This window comes from Lithobates pipiens, unplaced genomic scaffold, assembly GCF_037356315.1.
Source record: "Lithobates pipiens isolate NorthernLeopardFrog02 unplaced genomic scaffold, aLitPip1_a1.2 Scaffold_16, whole genome shotgun sequence".
NCBI lineage: Eukaryota > Metazoa > Chordata > Amphibia > Anura > Ranidae > Lithobates > Lithobates pipiens.
Window position 1 is genome coordinate 604,663,776 of NW_027507748.1, and position 15,571 is coordinate 604,679,346.

The window sequence follows — 15,571 nt, forward strand, 5'->3', positions numbered from 1 at the left end:
AAACTGGTTGAGTGAGGCACTGGTGATGTAACCAGGGTCTCACATATGCAACCTGGGAAGGCTACATCAGTAGTACCGTCCACCTCAGATGATATACACCCAGAGTTACAGAAAGTAAAGGAAGATGGCTCCATCTTCTAAAAATGGCAACCGTGAAAAGGAAATAAGATATTCAAAGCATAAAAAGCCTGCAAGTAATGGCAAAGGATTGGCATTACTAAATATCTATAAAGGTGACATTGTTGTATTTTTTTTAAATAGGGGTAAAGTTTTTTTTAAATATTACAGCAAAAGCTGCATTTCTATTTTACTAAGTGCATGGCAATTGTTTTTTTTAACAAACATATTCTGCTTTAAGCAAATGACGCCATATACGGTTGATTACACGACAGGGACCCAGCTGTTATTTTCCCTTTCTGCTATATCCTTAAAACGGATGTAAACCCCAATTTTTTTTTTCCTTAAAGGGGTTCTGCACTCAAAATACAACATTTGCCCATTCTGTTGCCTATAGTTAATATATCTCATAATGCCACCTGTTTTTTTTTTTTGATTCACCTACCTTTTGTAATCTTCAGTACTTTATTTTAAACCCCTGCGGCGATGGGCGGTCTCTTGCGGCGATGGGCGGTCTCTTGCGGGGATCAGCGTAATTTCCTGTTGAAGCCCGCACTGTCTCCTGTGATCTCGTTCGTGTAATCCCAGGAGACATTGCGGCTAATGCACCCGACATCTCGCGAGATTTCGGGTGCTACAGCCAACATCTCGCGTGATTTTGGTAATTACAGCCGAGATCTCGCGAGATCTCGGCTGTAATTACCGAAATCACGCGAGATGTCGGCTGTAGCACCCGAAATCTCGCGAGATGTCGGCTGTAGCACCCGAAATCTCGCGAGATGTCGGGTGCATTAGCCGCAATGTCTCCTGGGATTACACGAACGAGATCCCAGGAGACAGTGCGGGCTTCAACAGGAAATTACGCTGATCCCCGCAAGAGACCGCCCATCGCCGCAGGGGTTTAAAATAAAGTACTGAAGATTACAAAAGGTAGGTGAATCAAAAAAAAAAAACAGGTGGCATTATGAGATATATTAACTAGAGGCAACAGAATGGGCAAATGTTGTATTATGAGTGCAGAACCCCTTTAATTAAGGCTTGCACCTTGTACACAGTATAGGATTTAATATCATCTATGCCCAGTCTTGCCACAAAGAGTTAATCCAGATCTGAGCAGTCCTCTTATATTTTTTCGGTGAGATAAAAACAGAGGCACAGAGAAACAGGAGTCAGTTTCTCCCCCTTGCTGTGAGTGACAGGTGATTTACATATCTCATGCAGGAGCCAGAGAGAGACATTCTATGTACTTCATATCCCATCCTCCTTTCTTCTCCAACTCTCCCAGGATTGGCTGCTCCACACCTCAGCATGATTGGGCATGCTGAAGTCATGTGGTGACTTTTCTGGGTTTTGACTGGATGGTAGTGATCATAGCAGAAGTTCAGTCTAAGAAATACACAGGAGAAAATGCATCTGACAACACAAATCCACCCACTGAGCTTTGGACAACAGACCCACCCACAGAATCTGCGGGTGGGTCTGATAACAGACAGAGGGGAGACATTTGACAGGTAAGGATACATACAGGAGGCATGTATAGCCTTATAGATTAGCACTATGGCAGTAGTTTAGAAAGAATGAGAGTGGGTTTACATCCACTTTAAATAAACCCTTCCAAAGCTTAAATTAAATATAACTTTGTTGTCAATTAATATTTCTTTACTGTAACACTGATAGTATGACTTAAAGCTGTGCTTGAGCTGCATGCTCACTCACATGCAGTAACAATGTAATTATTATTATTTTATATTATTATATTAAAGTGGGGGGGGGGGGGGGGGTAGCTGGGCTGAACATAGAGAGGCGGATATCTCAATGAGATTAACAAGCAGTGAGATATTGGTTTTTGCTTGCATCACCAGGGCAGCGGGTCTTAATATAATTATCTCCATGGCTAAGATGATTACATCCACTTTAAGAACCGGTTTCTAGGAGAAGGGTGGGGACAATTATTTTGGCCATACCATATAGTGTGCGACAGTACAACCCTTCTCCTAAGGCCGGGTTCACATATGTGCGTCCGCGGTTTCATGCCTGGGGTCCAGTGTGTGTCTGTTCATCGGTTCAGGTGAGATTCAGGTCCGAATTTTTGCCTGAATTTGCTCCTGAACCAGATCCAAAACATGCATAGGAGTCTTTTGCAATCCGCTCTGTGGTCACCCTGGACCTGTGTGAATCGCCTCTATAGAGAGCCGGTCACACTCACCTTTCATGTGAAGTGGATGCAGAGAGGTGGATGAGATCCCCCTCATGTTGCCTGCACCCATCGCACAAGGGGTCAACCGTCCCAGCTTTGGCGTTAACTTTAATTCACATTTTTTTCATGTCTGTAGAGTAACTGGTCTACCCCATAAGTCTGATACAGGGGTCCATCATGAAGAAGCTTATATTGATGTGAAGCATGTAAAAAACAGAACTTCTGGTACTGCAGGCTGACTTGTTTGTCTAGTTTCAGGCCTGGGTGGCCTCAATGCTAGCCTGGCTGTCTGCTCTGAGTTCTGGCCAGTATAAGTAGTAGGTAGGGCAGTGTACAGAGGTCAGTAGTAGGTAGGGCTGTGTATAGAGGTCAGTAGGATGTAGGGAAGTGTACAGAGGTCAGTAGAATGTAAAGCTGTGTACAGGAGTCATTGTTATGGTTATGTAGGGCAGTTTACAGAGGTCATAGTATGTAGGTAATTGTATAGAGGTCATTAGGATGTAGGGCAGTGTATTTAGGTCAGTAGTATGTGAGGCAGTGTACAGAGGTTAGTAGTTTCTAGGGTTGAGTACAGAGGTCAGTAGTTTCTAGGGCTGAGTGGAGGGGTCAGTAGTTTCTAGGGCTGAGTACAGTGGAAATTAGCACATTACAGGGGGTACAGGGATCAGTATGGTAAAGGATAGTAGTCAGCAGGGTAGAGGACAGAGGGTCAGCAGGCAGAGGACAGGAGGGTCAGGAGGGAAAAGTAAACGGCATCAGGAGGGGTCAGGAGGGCACAGTACAGGGGGTCAAGAGGGCACAGTTCAGAGGGGAAAAAAACAAAAGATAATATGGCGCACTCTGAATATGACTAGTAAACAAACTCATATAGTGTTGAGTGGGAATGTACATAGAGTATAAATAGTATTAATGACCACAATGGGTTGTTACAGTCAGTAATGTCCATGAAAAATAAGGTAAAATAATTAAAATAGTTAAAATAATTAAAAAGAAAACTGTCCATAGGGGGCTGCCAGTTCCGAGTAGAAATGTAAAAAGTGCTCTGAAAAAGACAAATGGAAGAGGAACGGCGCCTTCTAAGTGCAGTAAAACAGTAAATTTTAATAAAAAATTTAAAAATCAATAAACTCACAAAAGTGGTTCATAGATGGGCATTGTAATAATTTCAGCATCCGCTAGTCGCCATCAGAGAGGAAAGGCCATCAGCTGTAAATCCGGCAGAGGGATAGATGATGTGGATGGTCCCAGGCCCGAAAACACTGCTGGATACAATGTTTCCGGTGGTCGTGGAGCACAAACACTAGGCACTAGCAGCATAAGAAACAGGAAGTAGATAAGGTCCTTTTATACCCCCTAGGTCACGTGATTGTTACCATAGCAGCATAAGAAACAGGAAGTAGATAAGGTCCTTTTATACCCCCTAGGTCACGTGATTGTTACCATAGCAGCATAAGAAACAGGAAGTAGATAAGGTCCTTTTATACCCCCTAGGTCACGTGATTGTTACCATAGCAGCATAAGAAACAGAAAGTAACAAGAAGGGCTCTATATAAAAAATGACAATGCTAATGGTAATGACGAGTATAGAGTGATGGGGGAAAAATTATACATGCATGAGAATAAACATAGCTAAGATATGGATTGTTGGAATGGTAAAACAGAGGGGAATAGCGAGTGAGATAAGTCCGGACGGAGATCACATGACGTCACCCACGGTCATTGTTCATTTTAACGATCGTATGAAGCTTCGTTATTGTAAGTGTGTTTTTTATGTATATTCATCATTAAAACGTTTTTCTATGGAGAGCACTATGGCCTGTCTTTCTATCCACATGGTCTGAGGAAATGTGAATACTGCTATATACCGATCCAGTGTGGGTATTCCACGAACGTGTCAGTTTATTTGACTCCGAATGGGAGAAAGCTGTGTTTTCATTTGTGAACCAGTCGGATATTGTCTGAGAGGAGTACAGCGATTGGACGAGTTGATAAGCATTTGTTGATATTTAAGTGCATACGACCCTCTGTAATTTAAAGGGTCCATACGATGAGGTGAGCAGACAATTTTACCATTGGTGGTGGTCCCCCCCTTGGCACTAAGTCACTTTATGCACGAACTGACTGTATACCACTGAAGATTCCTCACGTGGACTTTTTGACACAAAAGCTATCTTTGGACTTTTAATTAATTTTAATATGTTAGTAATCATTTTATTTTAATTAGAGTGCTGTACCATCTGTTTGATATATTGTTCCTTTCTGTGTTACATTTCTTCTTGAGCTACTGTACTCAGCCCTGTAAACTTTTTTCAGCTTGAGGTGAGTAAAAATAAAATATGGACCTAAGGCTTCTATTGCTGCCTTGGTATGAGCATACAAAATAATTGAATGTTCTATTAAAGTTACCTGAAAGTAAACATATATAAATATATATATATTTTTTAAATGCTTTAGTACTGACAAAAACTAATGTACAAAACCATTACAATACCATGTAAAAATGTTGTCTCAGTTTATAGTTTGTAACTACCATATGAGCATGGGGCAGTCATATTGTGCATTATATACAGGCTCTCCTGGATGTGCTTTGCTAGTCATCTTATCACACCGCAAAGTCTACAAGACTGTGTCTATGGGCTGAAAGTAATGAACTCCATGCAGCCTCTAATGATGTTAAAAAAAAAAAATACCGTATATACTCGAGTATAAGCCGAGATTTTCAGCCTCTTTTTTGAGGCTGAAAGTGCCCCCCTCGGCTTATACTCGAGTCATCGCTGTCTGTCTGCCCGATCAGCGTGTCGAGCAGACAGACAGCGGCCATTCTAGGATTCAAAGGCCGCGCCTCCGTCGGTGATAGGCGGAACACTGAATTTCCCAGCAGTCTGCGTTCCGCCTATCACGGACATCCTCTCATCCTCGTCCGTAGTATGATGATGAGCGGACGTCCATGATAGGCGGACCACTGACTGCTGGGAAATTGAGTGTTCCGCCTATCACGGACATCCGATAGGCGGAACACTCAATTTCCCAGCAGTCAGTGGGAAATTGAGTGTTCCGCCTATCACCGACGGAGGCGCGGCTTTTGAATCCTAGAATGGCCGCCGACGAAGAGCTGAAGGACGGAGGCTCGGCTCGGGACGGGCCGGGACGGGACGCAGGCTGGACGGGACGCAGGCTGGACGGGACGCAGGCTGGACGGACACAGGCTGGACGGACACAGGCAGGCTGGACACAGGTAGGCTGCACGGACACACACACACACACACACACACACACACACACACACACACACACACACACACACACACACACACACACAGATGCATGCACACACACACAGGGATGGATGGACACACACACACACGGATGCATGGACACACACACACACACACACACACACACACGGATGCATGGACACACACACACACACACACACACACGGATGCATGGACACACACACACACACACACACACACACGGATGCATGGACACACACACACACACACACACGGATGCATGGACACACACACACACACACGGATGCATGGACACACACAGGGATGGATGGACCCACAGGGATGGACGGACACACAGGGATGGACAGGCATGTCTCACCCTCGGCTTATACACGAGTCAATAATTTTTTCCAGTTTTTTGGGGGTAAATTGGGGGCCTCGGCTTATATTCGGGTCGGCCTATACTCGAGTATATACGGTAAGAAGAAAAATTTATTCTGCAGCTCTTTTTACCGGATACATACAATAAATGCAGAGTGCCTGGTATTCAGAGAGTTAATAGCACAAGATATGTATTGCATTCCCATTTGCTGCATTGCGTGGCTTCTAAAGTATGCAGTAGCCATTAAAACCAAATCCTAATGGGGCACACTTTTACCTATGGCCCAACTGTAAATATCGATATTTACTATAACGTTTTTAGCTCTCCCCACTGGAAAGGAGTGAAAAAAACAACATTCCACACAATACATGGAGCACAATGAGCATGCTTTGGTATGTATGTCTGTCAGTTCTCATATTACTCATAACCTGAAACAATGTAACCTCCAAGACATGGATGTATTTCTTCTGTGAGTGTGGGGGCATAACTATGATTCATGGGTTCTTGCAGCAAAATTTTGATGTTCAACAATAAAGTAACTAATCTTAAAGTTTACAGCCAAACAAAACTTTTTTCTCAGTTTTGAATGGAGTTGGAAAGGATTAGCACCCTTGTCTGCTTTTTTTACTGCTATCTTGGGCTTCACTGGGGAGATTTCCCCTCAATTCCCGTCTTGCTGACAGGACAAGAAATGAGGGAAACTCTCCAACAACAACATAGACAGAAATAATATTAATAATTTAAAAAAACTTTCTTTAATAGTGTAGGGGAAGGCAGGAACGGCCAGGATCAGATTTTTATTTCCAAATTTATTTTTTATTTTTAAATGTTGGGGAACAGAGTGTACAAATATTACAGCATTACAGAAGAGATATAAAATATATCAGACATTTCTAATAATTGTATACAGATGCATAGCAAGCATCCCTGAGATACGGTTGTACAAAGGTAGTATATAACGACTCCAGTTGGGTGGCATGTTAAATGTGCATGGGTGGCATAGGTGGTCAGGCTAAGGCAGAGGGTGAGGGGGGAAACCAGTAGCCAATTCATGGGCAAGGAGTGGCTCAGTGAATGATTAACAAGAGCTTGGTGCCAAGGAATGATTGATTCTGTTGGAGATAGGTTTGCTAGTAGAAATATAAAGGGAGGTATGATTTGAGTTCATGGAGTTAGGGGGTATCAGGAAGGGGTAGGTGAAGGGAAGAGAAAGGTGGGAGCAGGGTCACTGGAAAATGTCCACCAAGAGACCCAGAGAGCAAAAAAAATCTCTCTGTAATTGCAAACGATGTAGGAGGGCATTAGGAGCTATGTCCATTGGCAGAAGGAGGGTCCTCAAGCTCATGATTGCCTTTTAGGCAGGGGGGAGTTGCAGTCTTAGGGCCCGTACACACGATCTGAATATCGTATGAAAACTGTCGTCCGAGGAAGAATCGTATGATTTTTGGATTGTGTGTACACTACTTTTGAGAGCCGATCGTGACAGATCATCCGATATTATTCGATCGGACAAGCACAAAAATTTTCCTCGTACACTACCAGATCGTACGATTTTAATTTAGTCAGTATAGTTGTCATCCAAAAATACAATACAAATACATTAACCACTTAAGGACCGCCGCATGGCAATGTACGCAATGGCACCGACAGGCACAAGCACGTACATGTACGTGCTCGCCTTCCAGCGGGTGGGGGGTCCGATCGGACCCCCTCCCACTGGATGTGGCGGTCCGTTTCGCTGCAGGAGCGATCCGGGATGAGGGGATGGCCGTTGGTTTCTGGCCATCCCCTCTCGATCGCTCCTGGCGAATGAGAAGCTTCCCCCGCTGTGTATAGTAAACACAGGCAGGGAGGAAGTGATGTCATTCTCCTCGGGGCGGTCTTTTTGACCGGACTGCGAGGAGAACAGAGAAAGTAAGTGTGCACCAACACTACACTGACATGTAGGTACACATAGGCACACAAATCCCCCCCCGATAACCCCCCCGATCGCCCCCCGCCCCACCCCCCCTCCCAGTCACAGTGTAACTGATTGCAGTGATCATTTATTTACTGATCACTGCATTTAGTGTCAGTTGTGACAGTAAAAACTGTCAGGGCAGTTAGTGTTAGGTCCAGGGTAGCCCCCTACCCCCCACCCATAAAGGTTTAACCCCCTGATTGCCCCTAGAGTTAACCCTTTCACCCCCTTTTGCCAGTGTCACTAAGCTATCATTTTTCTGATCGCTGCATTAGTGTCACTGGTGCCGCTAAGTAGCTAGTTATTTTTTTAGGTTCACCACCAGGTTTTTATAGCACTAGGTACCCCGATATACTACCCAATAACGGTTTTAACCCCCCGATTTTCCCTAGTTAACCCTTTCACCAGTGATCACCGTATAAGTGTTACGGGTGACTCTGGTTAGTTAGTTTGCTTTTTATAGCATCAGGGCACCCACCATTTATTACCCAATAAAGGTTTAACCCCCTGATCATCCGGCGGGTGATATCAATTAGGTTTTAGGGTCAGGGTCTGCGTCGCCCCAGGCAGCGCTAGGTTAGTGCCAGTACCGCTAACACCCACGCGCAAAGCATAAACCTCCCGTAGTGGTATAGAATCTGAACAGATCAATATCTGATCTGATCAGATCTATACTGGCGTCCCCAGCAGTTTAGGGTTCCAAAAAAACGCATTGTTAGCGGGATCAGCCCAGATACCTGCTAGCACCTGCGTTTTGCCCCTCCACGCAGCCCACCCAAGTGCAGTATCGATCGATCACTGTCACTTACAAAACACTAAACACATAACTGCAGCGTTCGCAGAGTCAGACCTGATCCCCGCGATCGCTAACAGTTTTTTTGGTAGCATTTTATATTTAAATCCGGAAGGCAGTACTTGGTTTTCGGGGTGCCGTACGTGGCTAGGCTCCCAAAAAGTCTCCCACATGTGGTATCCCTGTACTCAGAAGCAGCAGAATTTATTTTGGGGTGTAATTTCACATACACCTATAGCATGTGTGAGCAATATATCATTTAGTGACAACTTTGTGCAAAAAAAATTAAAAAATTGTAATATTCCTGCAACTTGTGGCAAAATATAAAATATTTCATGGACTCAACATGCCTCTCGGTAAATAGCTTGGGGTGTCTACTTTCCAAAATGGGGTCATTGGGGGGGGGGGAGGTTTTGTGCTATTTTGGCATTTTATGGCCTTCGAAACTGTGATAGGTAGTGAGGAGTGAAATCAAAAATTTGCACCCTTAGAAATCCTGAAGGCAGTGATTGGTTTTCGGTGTGCCGTACGTGGCTAGACTCCCAAAAACTCCCACATATCTGGTATTCCCGTACTCAGGAGAAGCAGCAGAATATATTTTGGGGTGCAATTCCACATATAACTATGGCATGTGTGAGCAATATATCATTTAGTGATAACTTTTTTTAAACTTTTTTTTTTTTTGTGTCATTATTCAATCACTTGGGAGGAAAAAAAAAATATTCAATGGGCTCAACATGCCCCTCAACAATTTCCTTGGGGTGTCTACTTTCCAAAATGGGGTCATTTGGGGGGGGGGGGGTTGTACTGCCCTGCCATTTTAGCACCTCAAGAAATGAGAAATAAATTAAAAACTGTGTAAATTCCAGAAAATGTACTCTAGTTTGTAGACGCTATAACTTTTGCGCAAACCAATAAATATACGCTTATTGACATTTTTTTTACTAAAGACACGTGGCTGAATAAATTTGGCCCTAAATGTATGACTAAAATTGAGTTTATTCTATTTTTCTTATAACAAAAAGTAGAAAATATATTTTTTTCTCGAAATTTTCGGTCTTTTTCCATTTATATCGTAAAAAATTTAAATCGCAGAGGCAATCAAATACCATCAAAAGAAAGCTCTATTTGTGGGAAGAAAAGGACGCAAATTTCATTTGGGTACAACATTGCATGACCGCGCAATTACCAGTTAAAGCAGTGCAGTGCGAAATTGTAAAAAGACCTCTGGTCCTTAGGCTGACAATTGGTCCGGGACTGAAGTGGTTAAAACACACAACATCACTTCCGTTTTTTTTCCCGTCTTATGAGAATTTGCGTGACTTTAGTTACCTATTCAATTTCTACTTGCGACTATTAAGCAAAAAAAGTCATACAATCTGTCGTACAATATTCGGATCGTGAGTACGGGCCTTTAGTTGAGTACATCATGTGCTTACAACTGTTGATAGGTTTAAATAATGTCCACTCTGCATGTATGTAGAGGAATCATATCATCGTTGCTAAAATGGATCAGTTCCTACATATCTGCTACTTATTCTATACATCAAAACCAATCTTTTCCCACTTCTTTTCTGGTGTTAAGCAGATGGAAAGTGATGGAGCACCGGCATGAGGTAGCAGAATCACTGGAGTCAGATTTTATTTCTGTCTGTGTCCCTGTTTCAGATTTTCCTTTACTTCCTGTCTGAAGCTCTGAATAGCATGAGCTCCGCACTGTGATCGCATCCATCATAAAAAGAATGTACAGAACCAATGAAATTGGCTCTGCACAACGTGATCGCTGTGACCTATCACGGCTTTACAAAGTGTCCCTGATTTCGAGGAACTGTCCCTGATTTTTGAGGGACTGTCCCTGATTTGAAGCAAAATCCCTCTGTCCCTCATTCCTCCTCATTTGTCCCTCATTTTGGTCTGATCTATAAAGTTGTATTTATAAAAAAACACTTTTTATCTATCAAAAAGTGTTTTCCAGAGCTAAACCTTTCATCTGATTTCTAAATTGTTGCATTTGTAAATTCCAAAAGCCAATATAAAGGAATAGTAGTGTTAAAAAAACACTTGTGGGTTTAACCAATCTTGGTTTATTTTTGTACAATTCTCCTTTAAGGGGGGCATGGCAAGCAGGGGCAGACTGACAACTCATGGGGCCCCCGGGCAGTAGAAGATCATGGGGCCCCCTTGGTCTCCACACTCAAGCCAAACCTGCATAGGGAGACACTGGAGAGAGAACATACACACAGGGGGACACTAGAGGGAGAACGCACACACACACACACACACACACACACACACACACACACACACACACACACACACACACACACACACACACACTGTGGGACACTGGAGGGAGAACGCACACACACAGGGGGACACTGGAGGGAGAACGCACACACACACACACACACACACACACACACACACACACACAGGGGGGGACACTGGAGGGAGAACGCGCACACACACACACACACACACACACACACAGGGGGGGACACTGGAGGGAGAACGCACACACACACACACACACAGGGGAACACTGGAGGGAGAATGCACATGCACACACACACACACACACACACACGGGGACACTGGAGGGAGAACGCGCACACACACACAGGGGGACACTGGAGGGAGAACGCACACACACACATGGGGACACTGGAGGGAGAACACACACACAGGGGGACACTGGAGGGAGAACGCACACACACACAGGGGGACACTGGAGGGAGAACGCACACACACACACAGGGGGACACTGGAGGGAGAATGCGCACACACACAGGGGGACATTGGAGGGAAAATGCACACACAGGGGGACACTGGAGGGAGAGCGCACACACACAGGGGGACACTGGAGGGAGAGCACACACACACAGGGGGACACTGGAGGGAGAGCACACACACACACACACACACAGACACAGGGGGACACTGGAGGGAGAACGCACACACGGGGGACACTGGAGGGAGAATGCACACACACACAGGGGGACACTGGAGGGAGAATGCACACACACACACACGCACACACACACAGGGGGACACTGGAGGGAGAATGCGCACACAGGAGGACACACACACATGGGTACATGCACACAGGAGGACACATGCACACAGGGGGACACTGGAGGGAGAGCACACACACACACGGGGACACTGGAGGGAGAGCCCACACACACACAGGGGGACACTGGAGGGAGAACGCACACATGGGGGGACACTGGAGGGAGAACGCACACACACACACGGGGACACTGGAGGGAGAATGCGCACACAGGGGGACACATGCACACAGGGGGACACATGCTCACAGGGGGACACATGCACACACATGCACACAGGGGGACATGCACATGGTGGACACGCACACAGGGGGACACTCACACAGCAAAGGAGGATATGCACACAGGGGGACACTCACATAGCACAGGGGGACATGCACACAGGGGGACACTCACACTGCACGGGGACATGCACACAGGGGGACACTCACACAGCACAGGAGGACATGCACACAGCGGGACACGCACACAGCACAGGAGGACACTCACACAGCACAGGAGGAAACTCACACAGCACAGGAGGACACTCACACAGCACAGGAGGACACTCACACAGCACAGGAGGACATGCACACAGCACAGGAGGACATGTACACAGGGGGACACTCACACAGCACAGGACGACATGCACACAGGGAGACATGCACACAGCACGCACACAGCACAGGGGGACGTGCACACAGGGGGACGTGCGCACAGGGGGACATGCACACAGGACACTTACACAGCACGGGAGGACATGCACACAGGGGGACATGCACACAGGACACTTACACAGCAGGACATGCACACAGGGGGACATGCACACAGCACAGGAGGACATGCACGCAGCCAGGAGGACACTGTGGGATGGGGAGACCCATGCATCTGTACCCCCCCCCCATCACGTGTGGCGGCCCTGGTGTCTTGGCTTCACTCACCGAGTCACCGGATGCTGAGACACTTCTAATGGTGCGCTGCTCCCCGTCGGCCCCTCCACTCTTCTCGTCTGTCCCAGGTGATGTCACGACGCATTCAGTACAAGCACCTGGGATGGACGGGAGGGGCCGGCGGGGAGCAGCGCGCAGTTAGCCGTGTTATTATCTGCATCGCGGCATGTAATTCAGCCGCTGCAAGTGGCAAGTGGCTCATATGGCCGGGTCCGGGCCCCTAATGTCCTCGGGCGGTGTCCGAGTGACCAACTGGTCAGACTGCCCCTGATGGCAAGGGGTGGGTCCTATGCCTGCATACTTATGCTGATAGGTGTCCCTCATTCCCATCTCAAAAAGTTGGGAGGTATGTGGGTGATCCAAGGAATTAACACCGGTCAAATGGGAGAATTTTGTTACATCCTTTTGTCTATAGATTGCATATAAAAGCAAATCATTTTGGCAAGACATTATAACCATATAAAAAGACTTATTTATCCCCTCCCAAAAAAAAAAAAAAAAAAACCCATGCAGTATATAACCATAGAAATCTAGAAACAAGCGCTAGTCATTTTCTGGAATTGTGCACCAATCTGTGAATATGACAGTTCTCTTTTGCAAATCAGCAGGGTGTCCTCTTCAGGCACACATTAGTGCCATCTAGTGTCTTAAACTGAGAATTCAAAAGAGTAATGTTTAAAGCATACAGGAACAGCTCCTAACCTTTAAAGAGGGATTCCGCCAAAAAAAAAATATTAAAAGCCAGCAGCTATAAATACTACAGCTGCTGACTTTTAATAAATGGACACTCACCTGTCCCGGGTTCCAGCGATGCCGGCAGCCGAGGCCGATCGACCGCTCGGGCCTCGGCTGCTGCCGCCGCCATTCTAGGTGAGGGAATCAGGAAGTGAAGCGAATCGGCTTCACTTCCCGGTTCCCTACTGCGCATGCGCGAGCCGCGCCGCGCAATAGGAAATCTCCGCGCTGTCACTGGGACCCGTGTGTGTCCCAGCAGACAGCGCGGCAGGGCAGGAAATGGCGTAGACTCCCGTGGGAGTCTATGCCCGGAAGTGGGTGAAAATACCTGTCTTTGACAGGTATCTCCACCCCCCCTCCCCCCTGAAAGGTGTCAATTGTGACACCGGAGGGGGGGGGGTTCCGATCAGCAGAGGTTCCACTTTAGGGTGGAATCCCGCTTTAAAGCTCCAGTTAAAGTGGTTGTATAGTAAATGGTATTACTTTTACCTACAGGTAAGCCTATAATAAGGCTTACCTGTAGGTAAAAAGAATATCTCCTAAACCTGTACGGTTTAGGAGATATGCCTCCTCTAGGAAGAGGCATGGTGGTTCCAAATTTCTTACATTTATGGATGATGGAGGCCACTGTGCTCATTGTGACTTTCAATGCTGCAAAAAATTGTATGTACCCTTCCCCAGATCTGTACCTCGATACACTCCTGTCTCGGAGGTCTACAGACTGCTTGGCTTGGTTTGTGCTGTGACATGCACAGGTAAATGTGAGACCTTATATAGACAGATGTGTGCCTTTCCACATAATGTCCAATTAACTGAATTTACAACAGGTGGACTCCAATCAAGTTGTAGAAACATCTTTAGGGCTCTTTCACATGGGACAGATCCGTGATTATCCACCCTGTGGACATCCGCTTGCTCAGCAGGGATCGCTCCGTCGATCCCCGTTGAGCAAGCAGATGACAGGTCTGTCTCTGCACACTGTGCAGGGATGGACCTGTCAGAGCACCGCTCTCCCCTATGGGAGATTGGATGACGATGGACCGCAGAGTCCGTCATCACCTGATCCGATCCGCAGACAGATGGTAGGTTTTTCCTCCGTCACACTTTTTCGGATCGGAGCGGGTCGGATGTCAGCGGACATATCACCGCTGACATCCGATGCTCCATAGAGGTCTATGGAGCATCCGTTCAGGTCCACCTAAAAAACTGACAGGCGGACCTGAACGTTTGTCTGAAAGAGGCCTAAGGATGATCAGTGGAAACAGGATGCACATGAGCTGAATTTTGAGTGCCATGGCAAAGGCTGTGAATACTTATGTACATGTGATTTTTTTGTTTTTTATTTTAAATAAATTTGCAAAGATTTCAAACAAACTTCTTTCACATTGTCATTATGGGGTATTGTTTGTAGAATTTGCAGGAAAATAATGAATTGAATCCATTTTAGAGTAAGGCTGTAACATAACAAAATGTGGAAAAAGTGAAGCATTTTCAATACTTTCCCGGATGCACTGTATATCTTAAAGTTTGAAAACATTTTTAGTGGAGGGCTTTTTGGATTTGTTTAGCTGGAGTTACCTCGTCTTTAAAGTGTATTTAGGTCAAAATAGTTTCATTTGTTTTGGGTGGAGTGGTGAGGGGTTTGGACCTGTCAGGTTTTTTTTTCTGTCTGTATTCCTGTCGGGGAGACTCCCTCTCCTTTCTTGTCACTGGGACTGAAAGTGATGGGAAATCCAACATTTTCAATTGTAGCCTAAACAAGTATGGTTGGGTGATCTTCAAATGAGGACACTCTTTCCAGTGCCAATTGTTTAAGCAGGAACTTCCCTCATTTTAGGAAATTTCCTCTGCTTTCCTGTTGTGTCCGTAGAACAGGATTTGATGAGAAATCTCCCCAATGGGACACAGATGGCAAGAAACATGATAGGAGTTTCAAACTTTCCCTACACAATATACATGAAAAAATAGCTGTAGATACATGTTAATAGTATTAGCGCTGCAATCTGCCTGTTAATGTTTAGTTGAAAAGGGGAACACACCTTTCTTTCAGACGTTGTAATATATCATAACAACATCAAGTCCTAATAGTTCTACTAACTTTTTGTAAAAAAAATCCAGTAACTGACAACAAGGGAAAGACCATGTGACAGC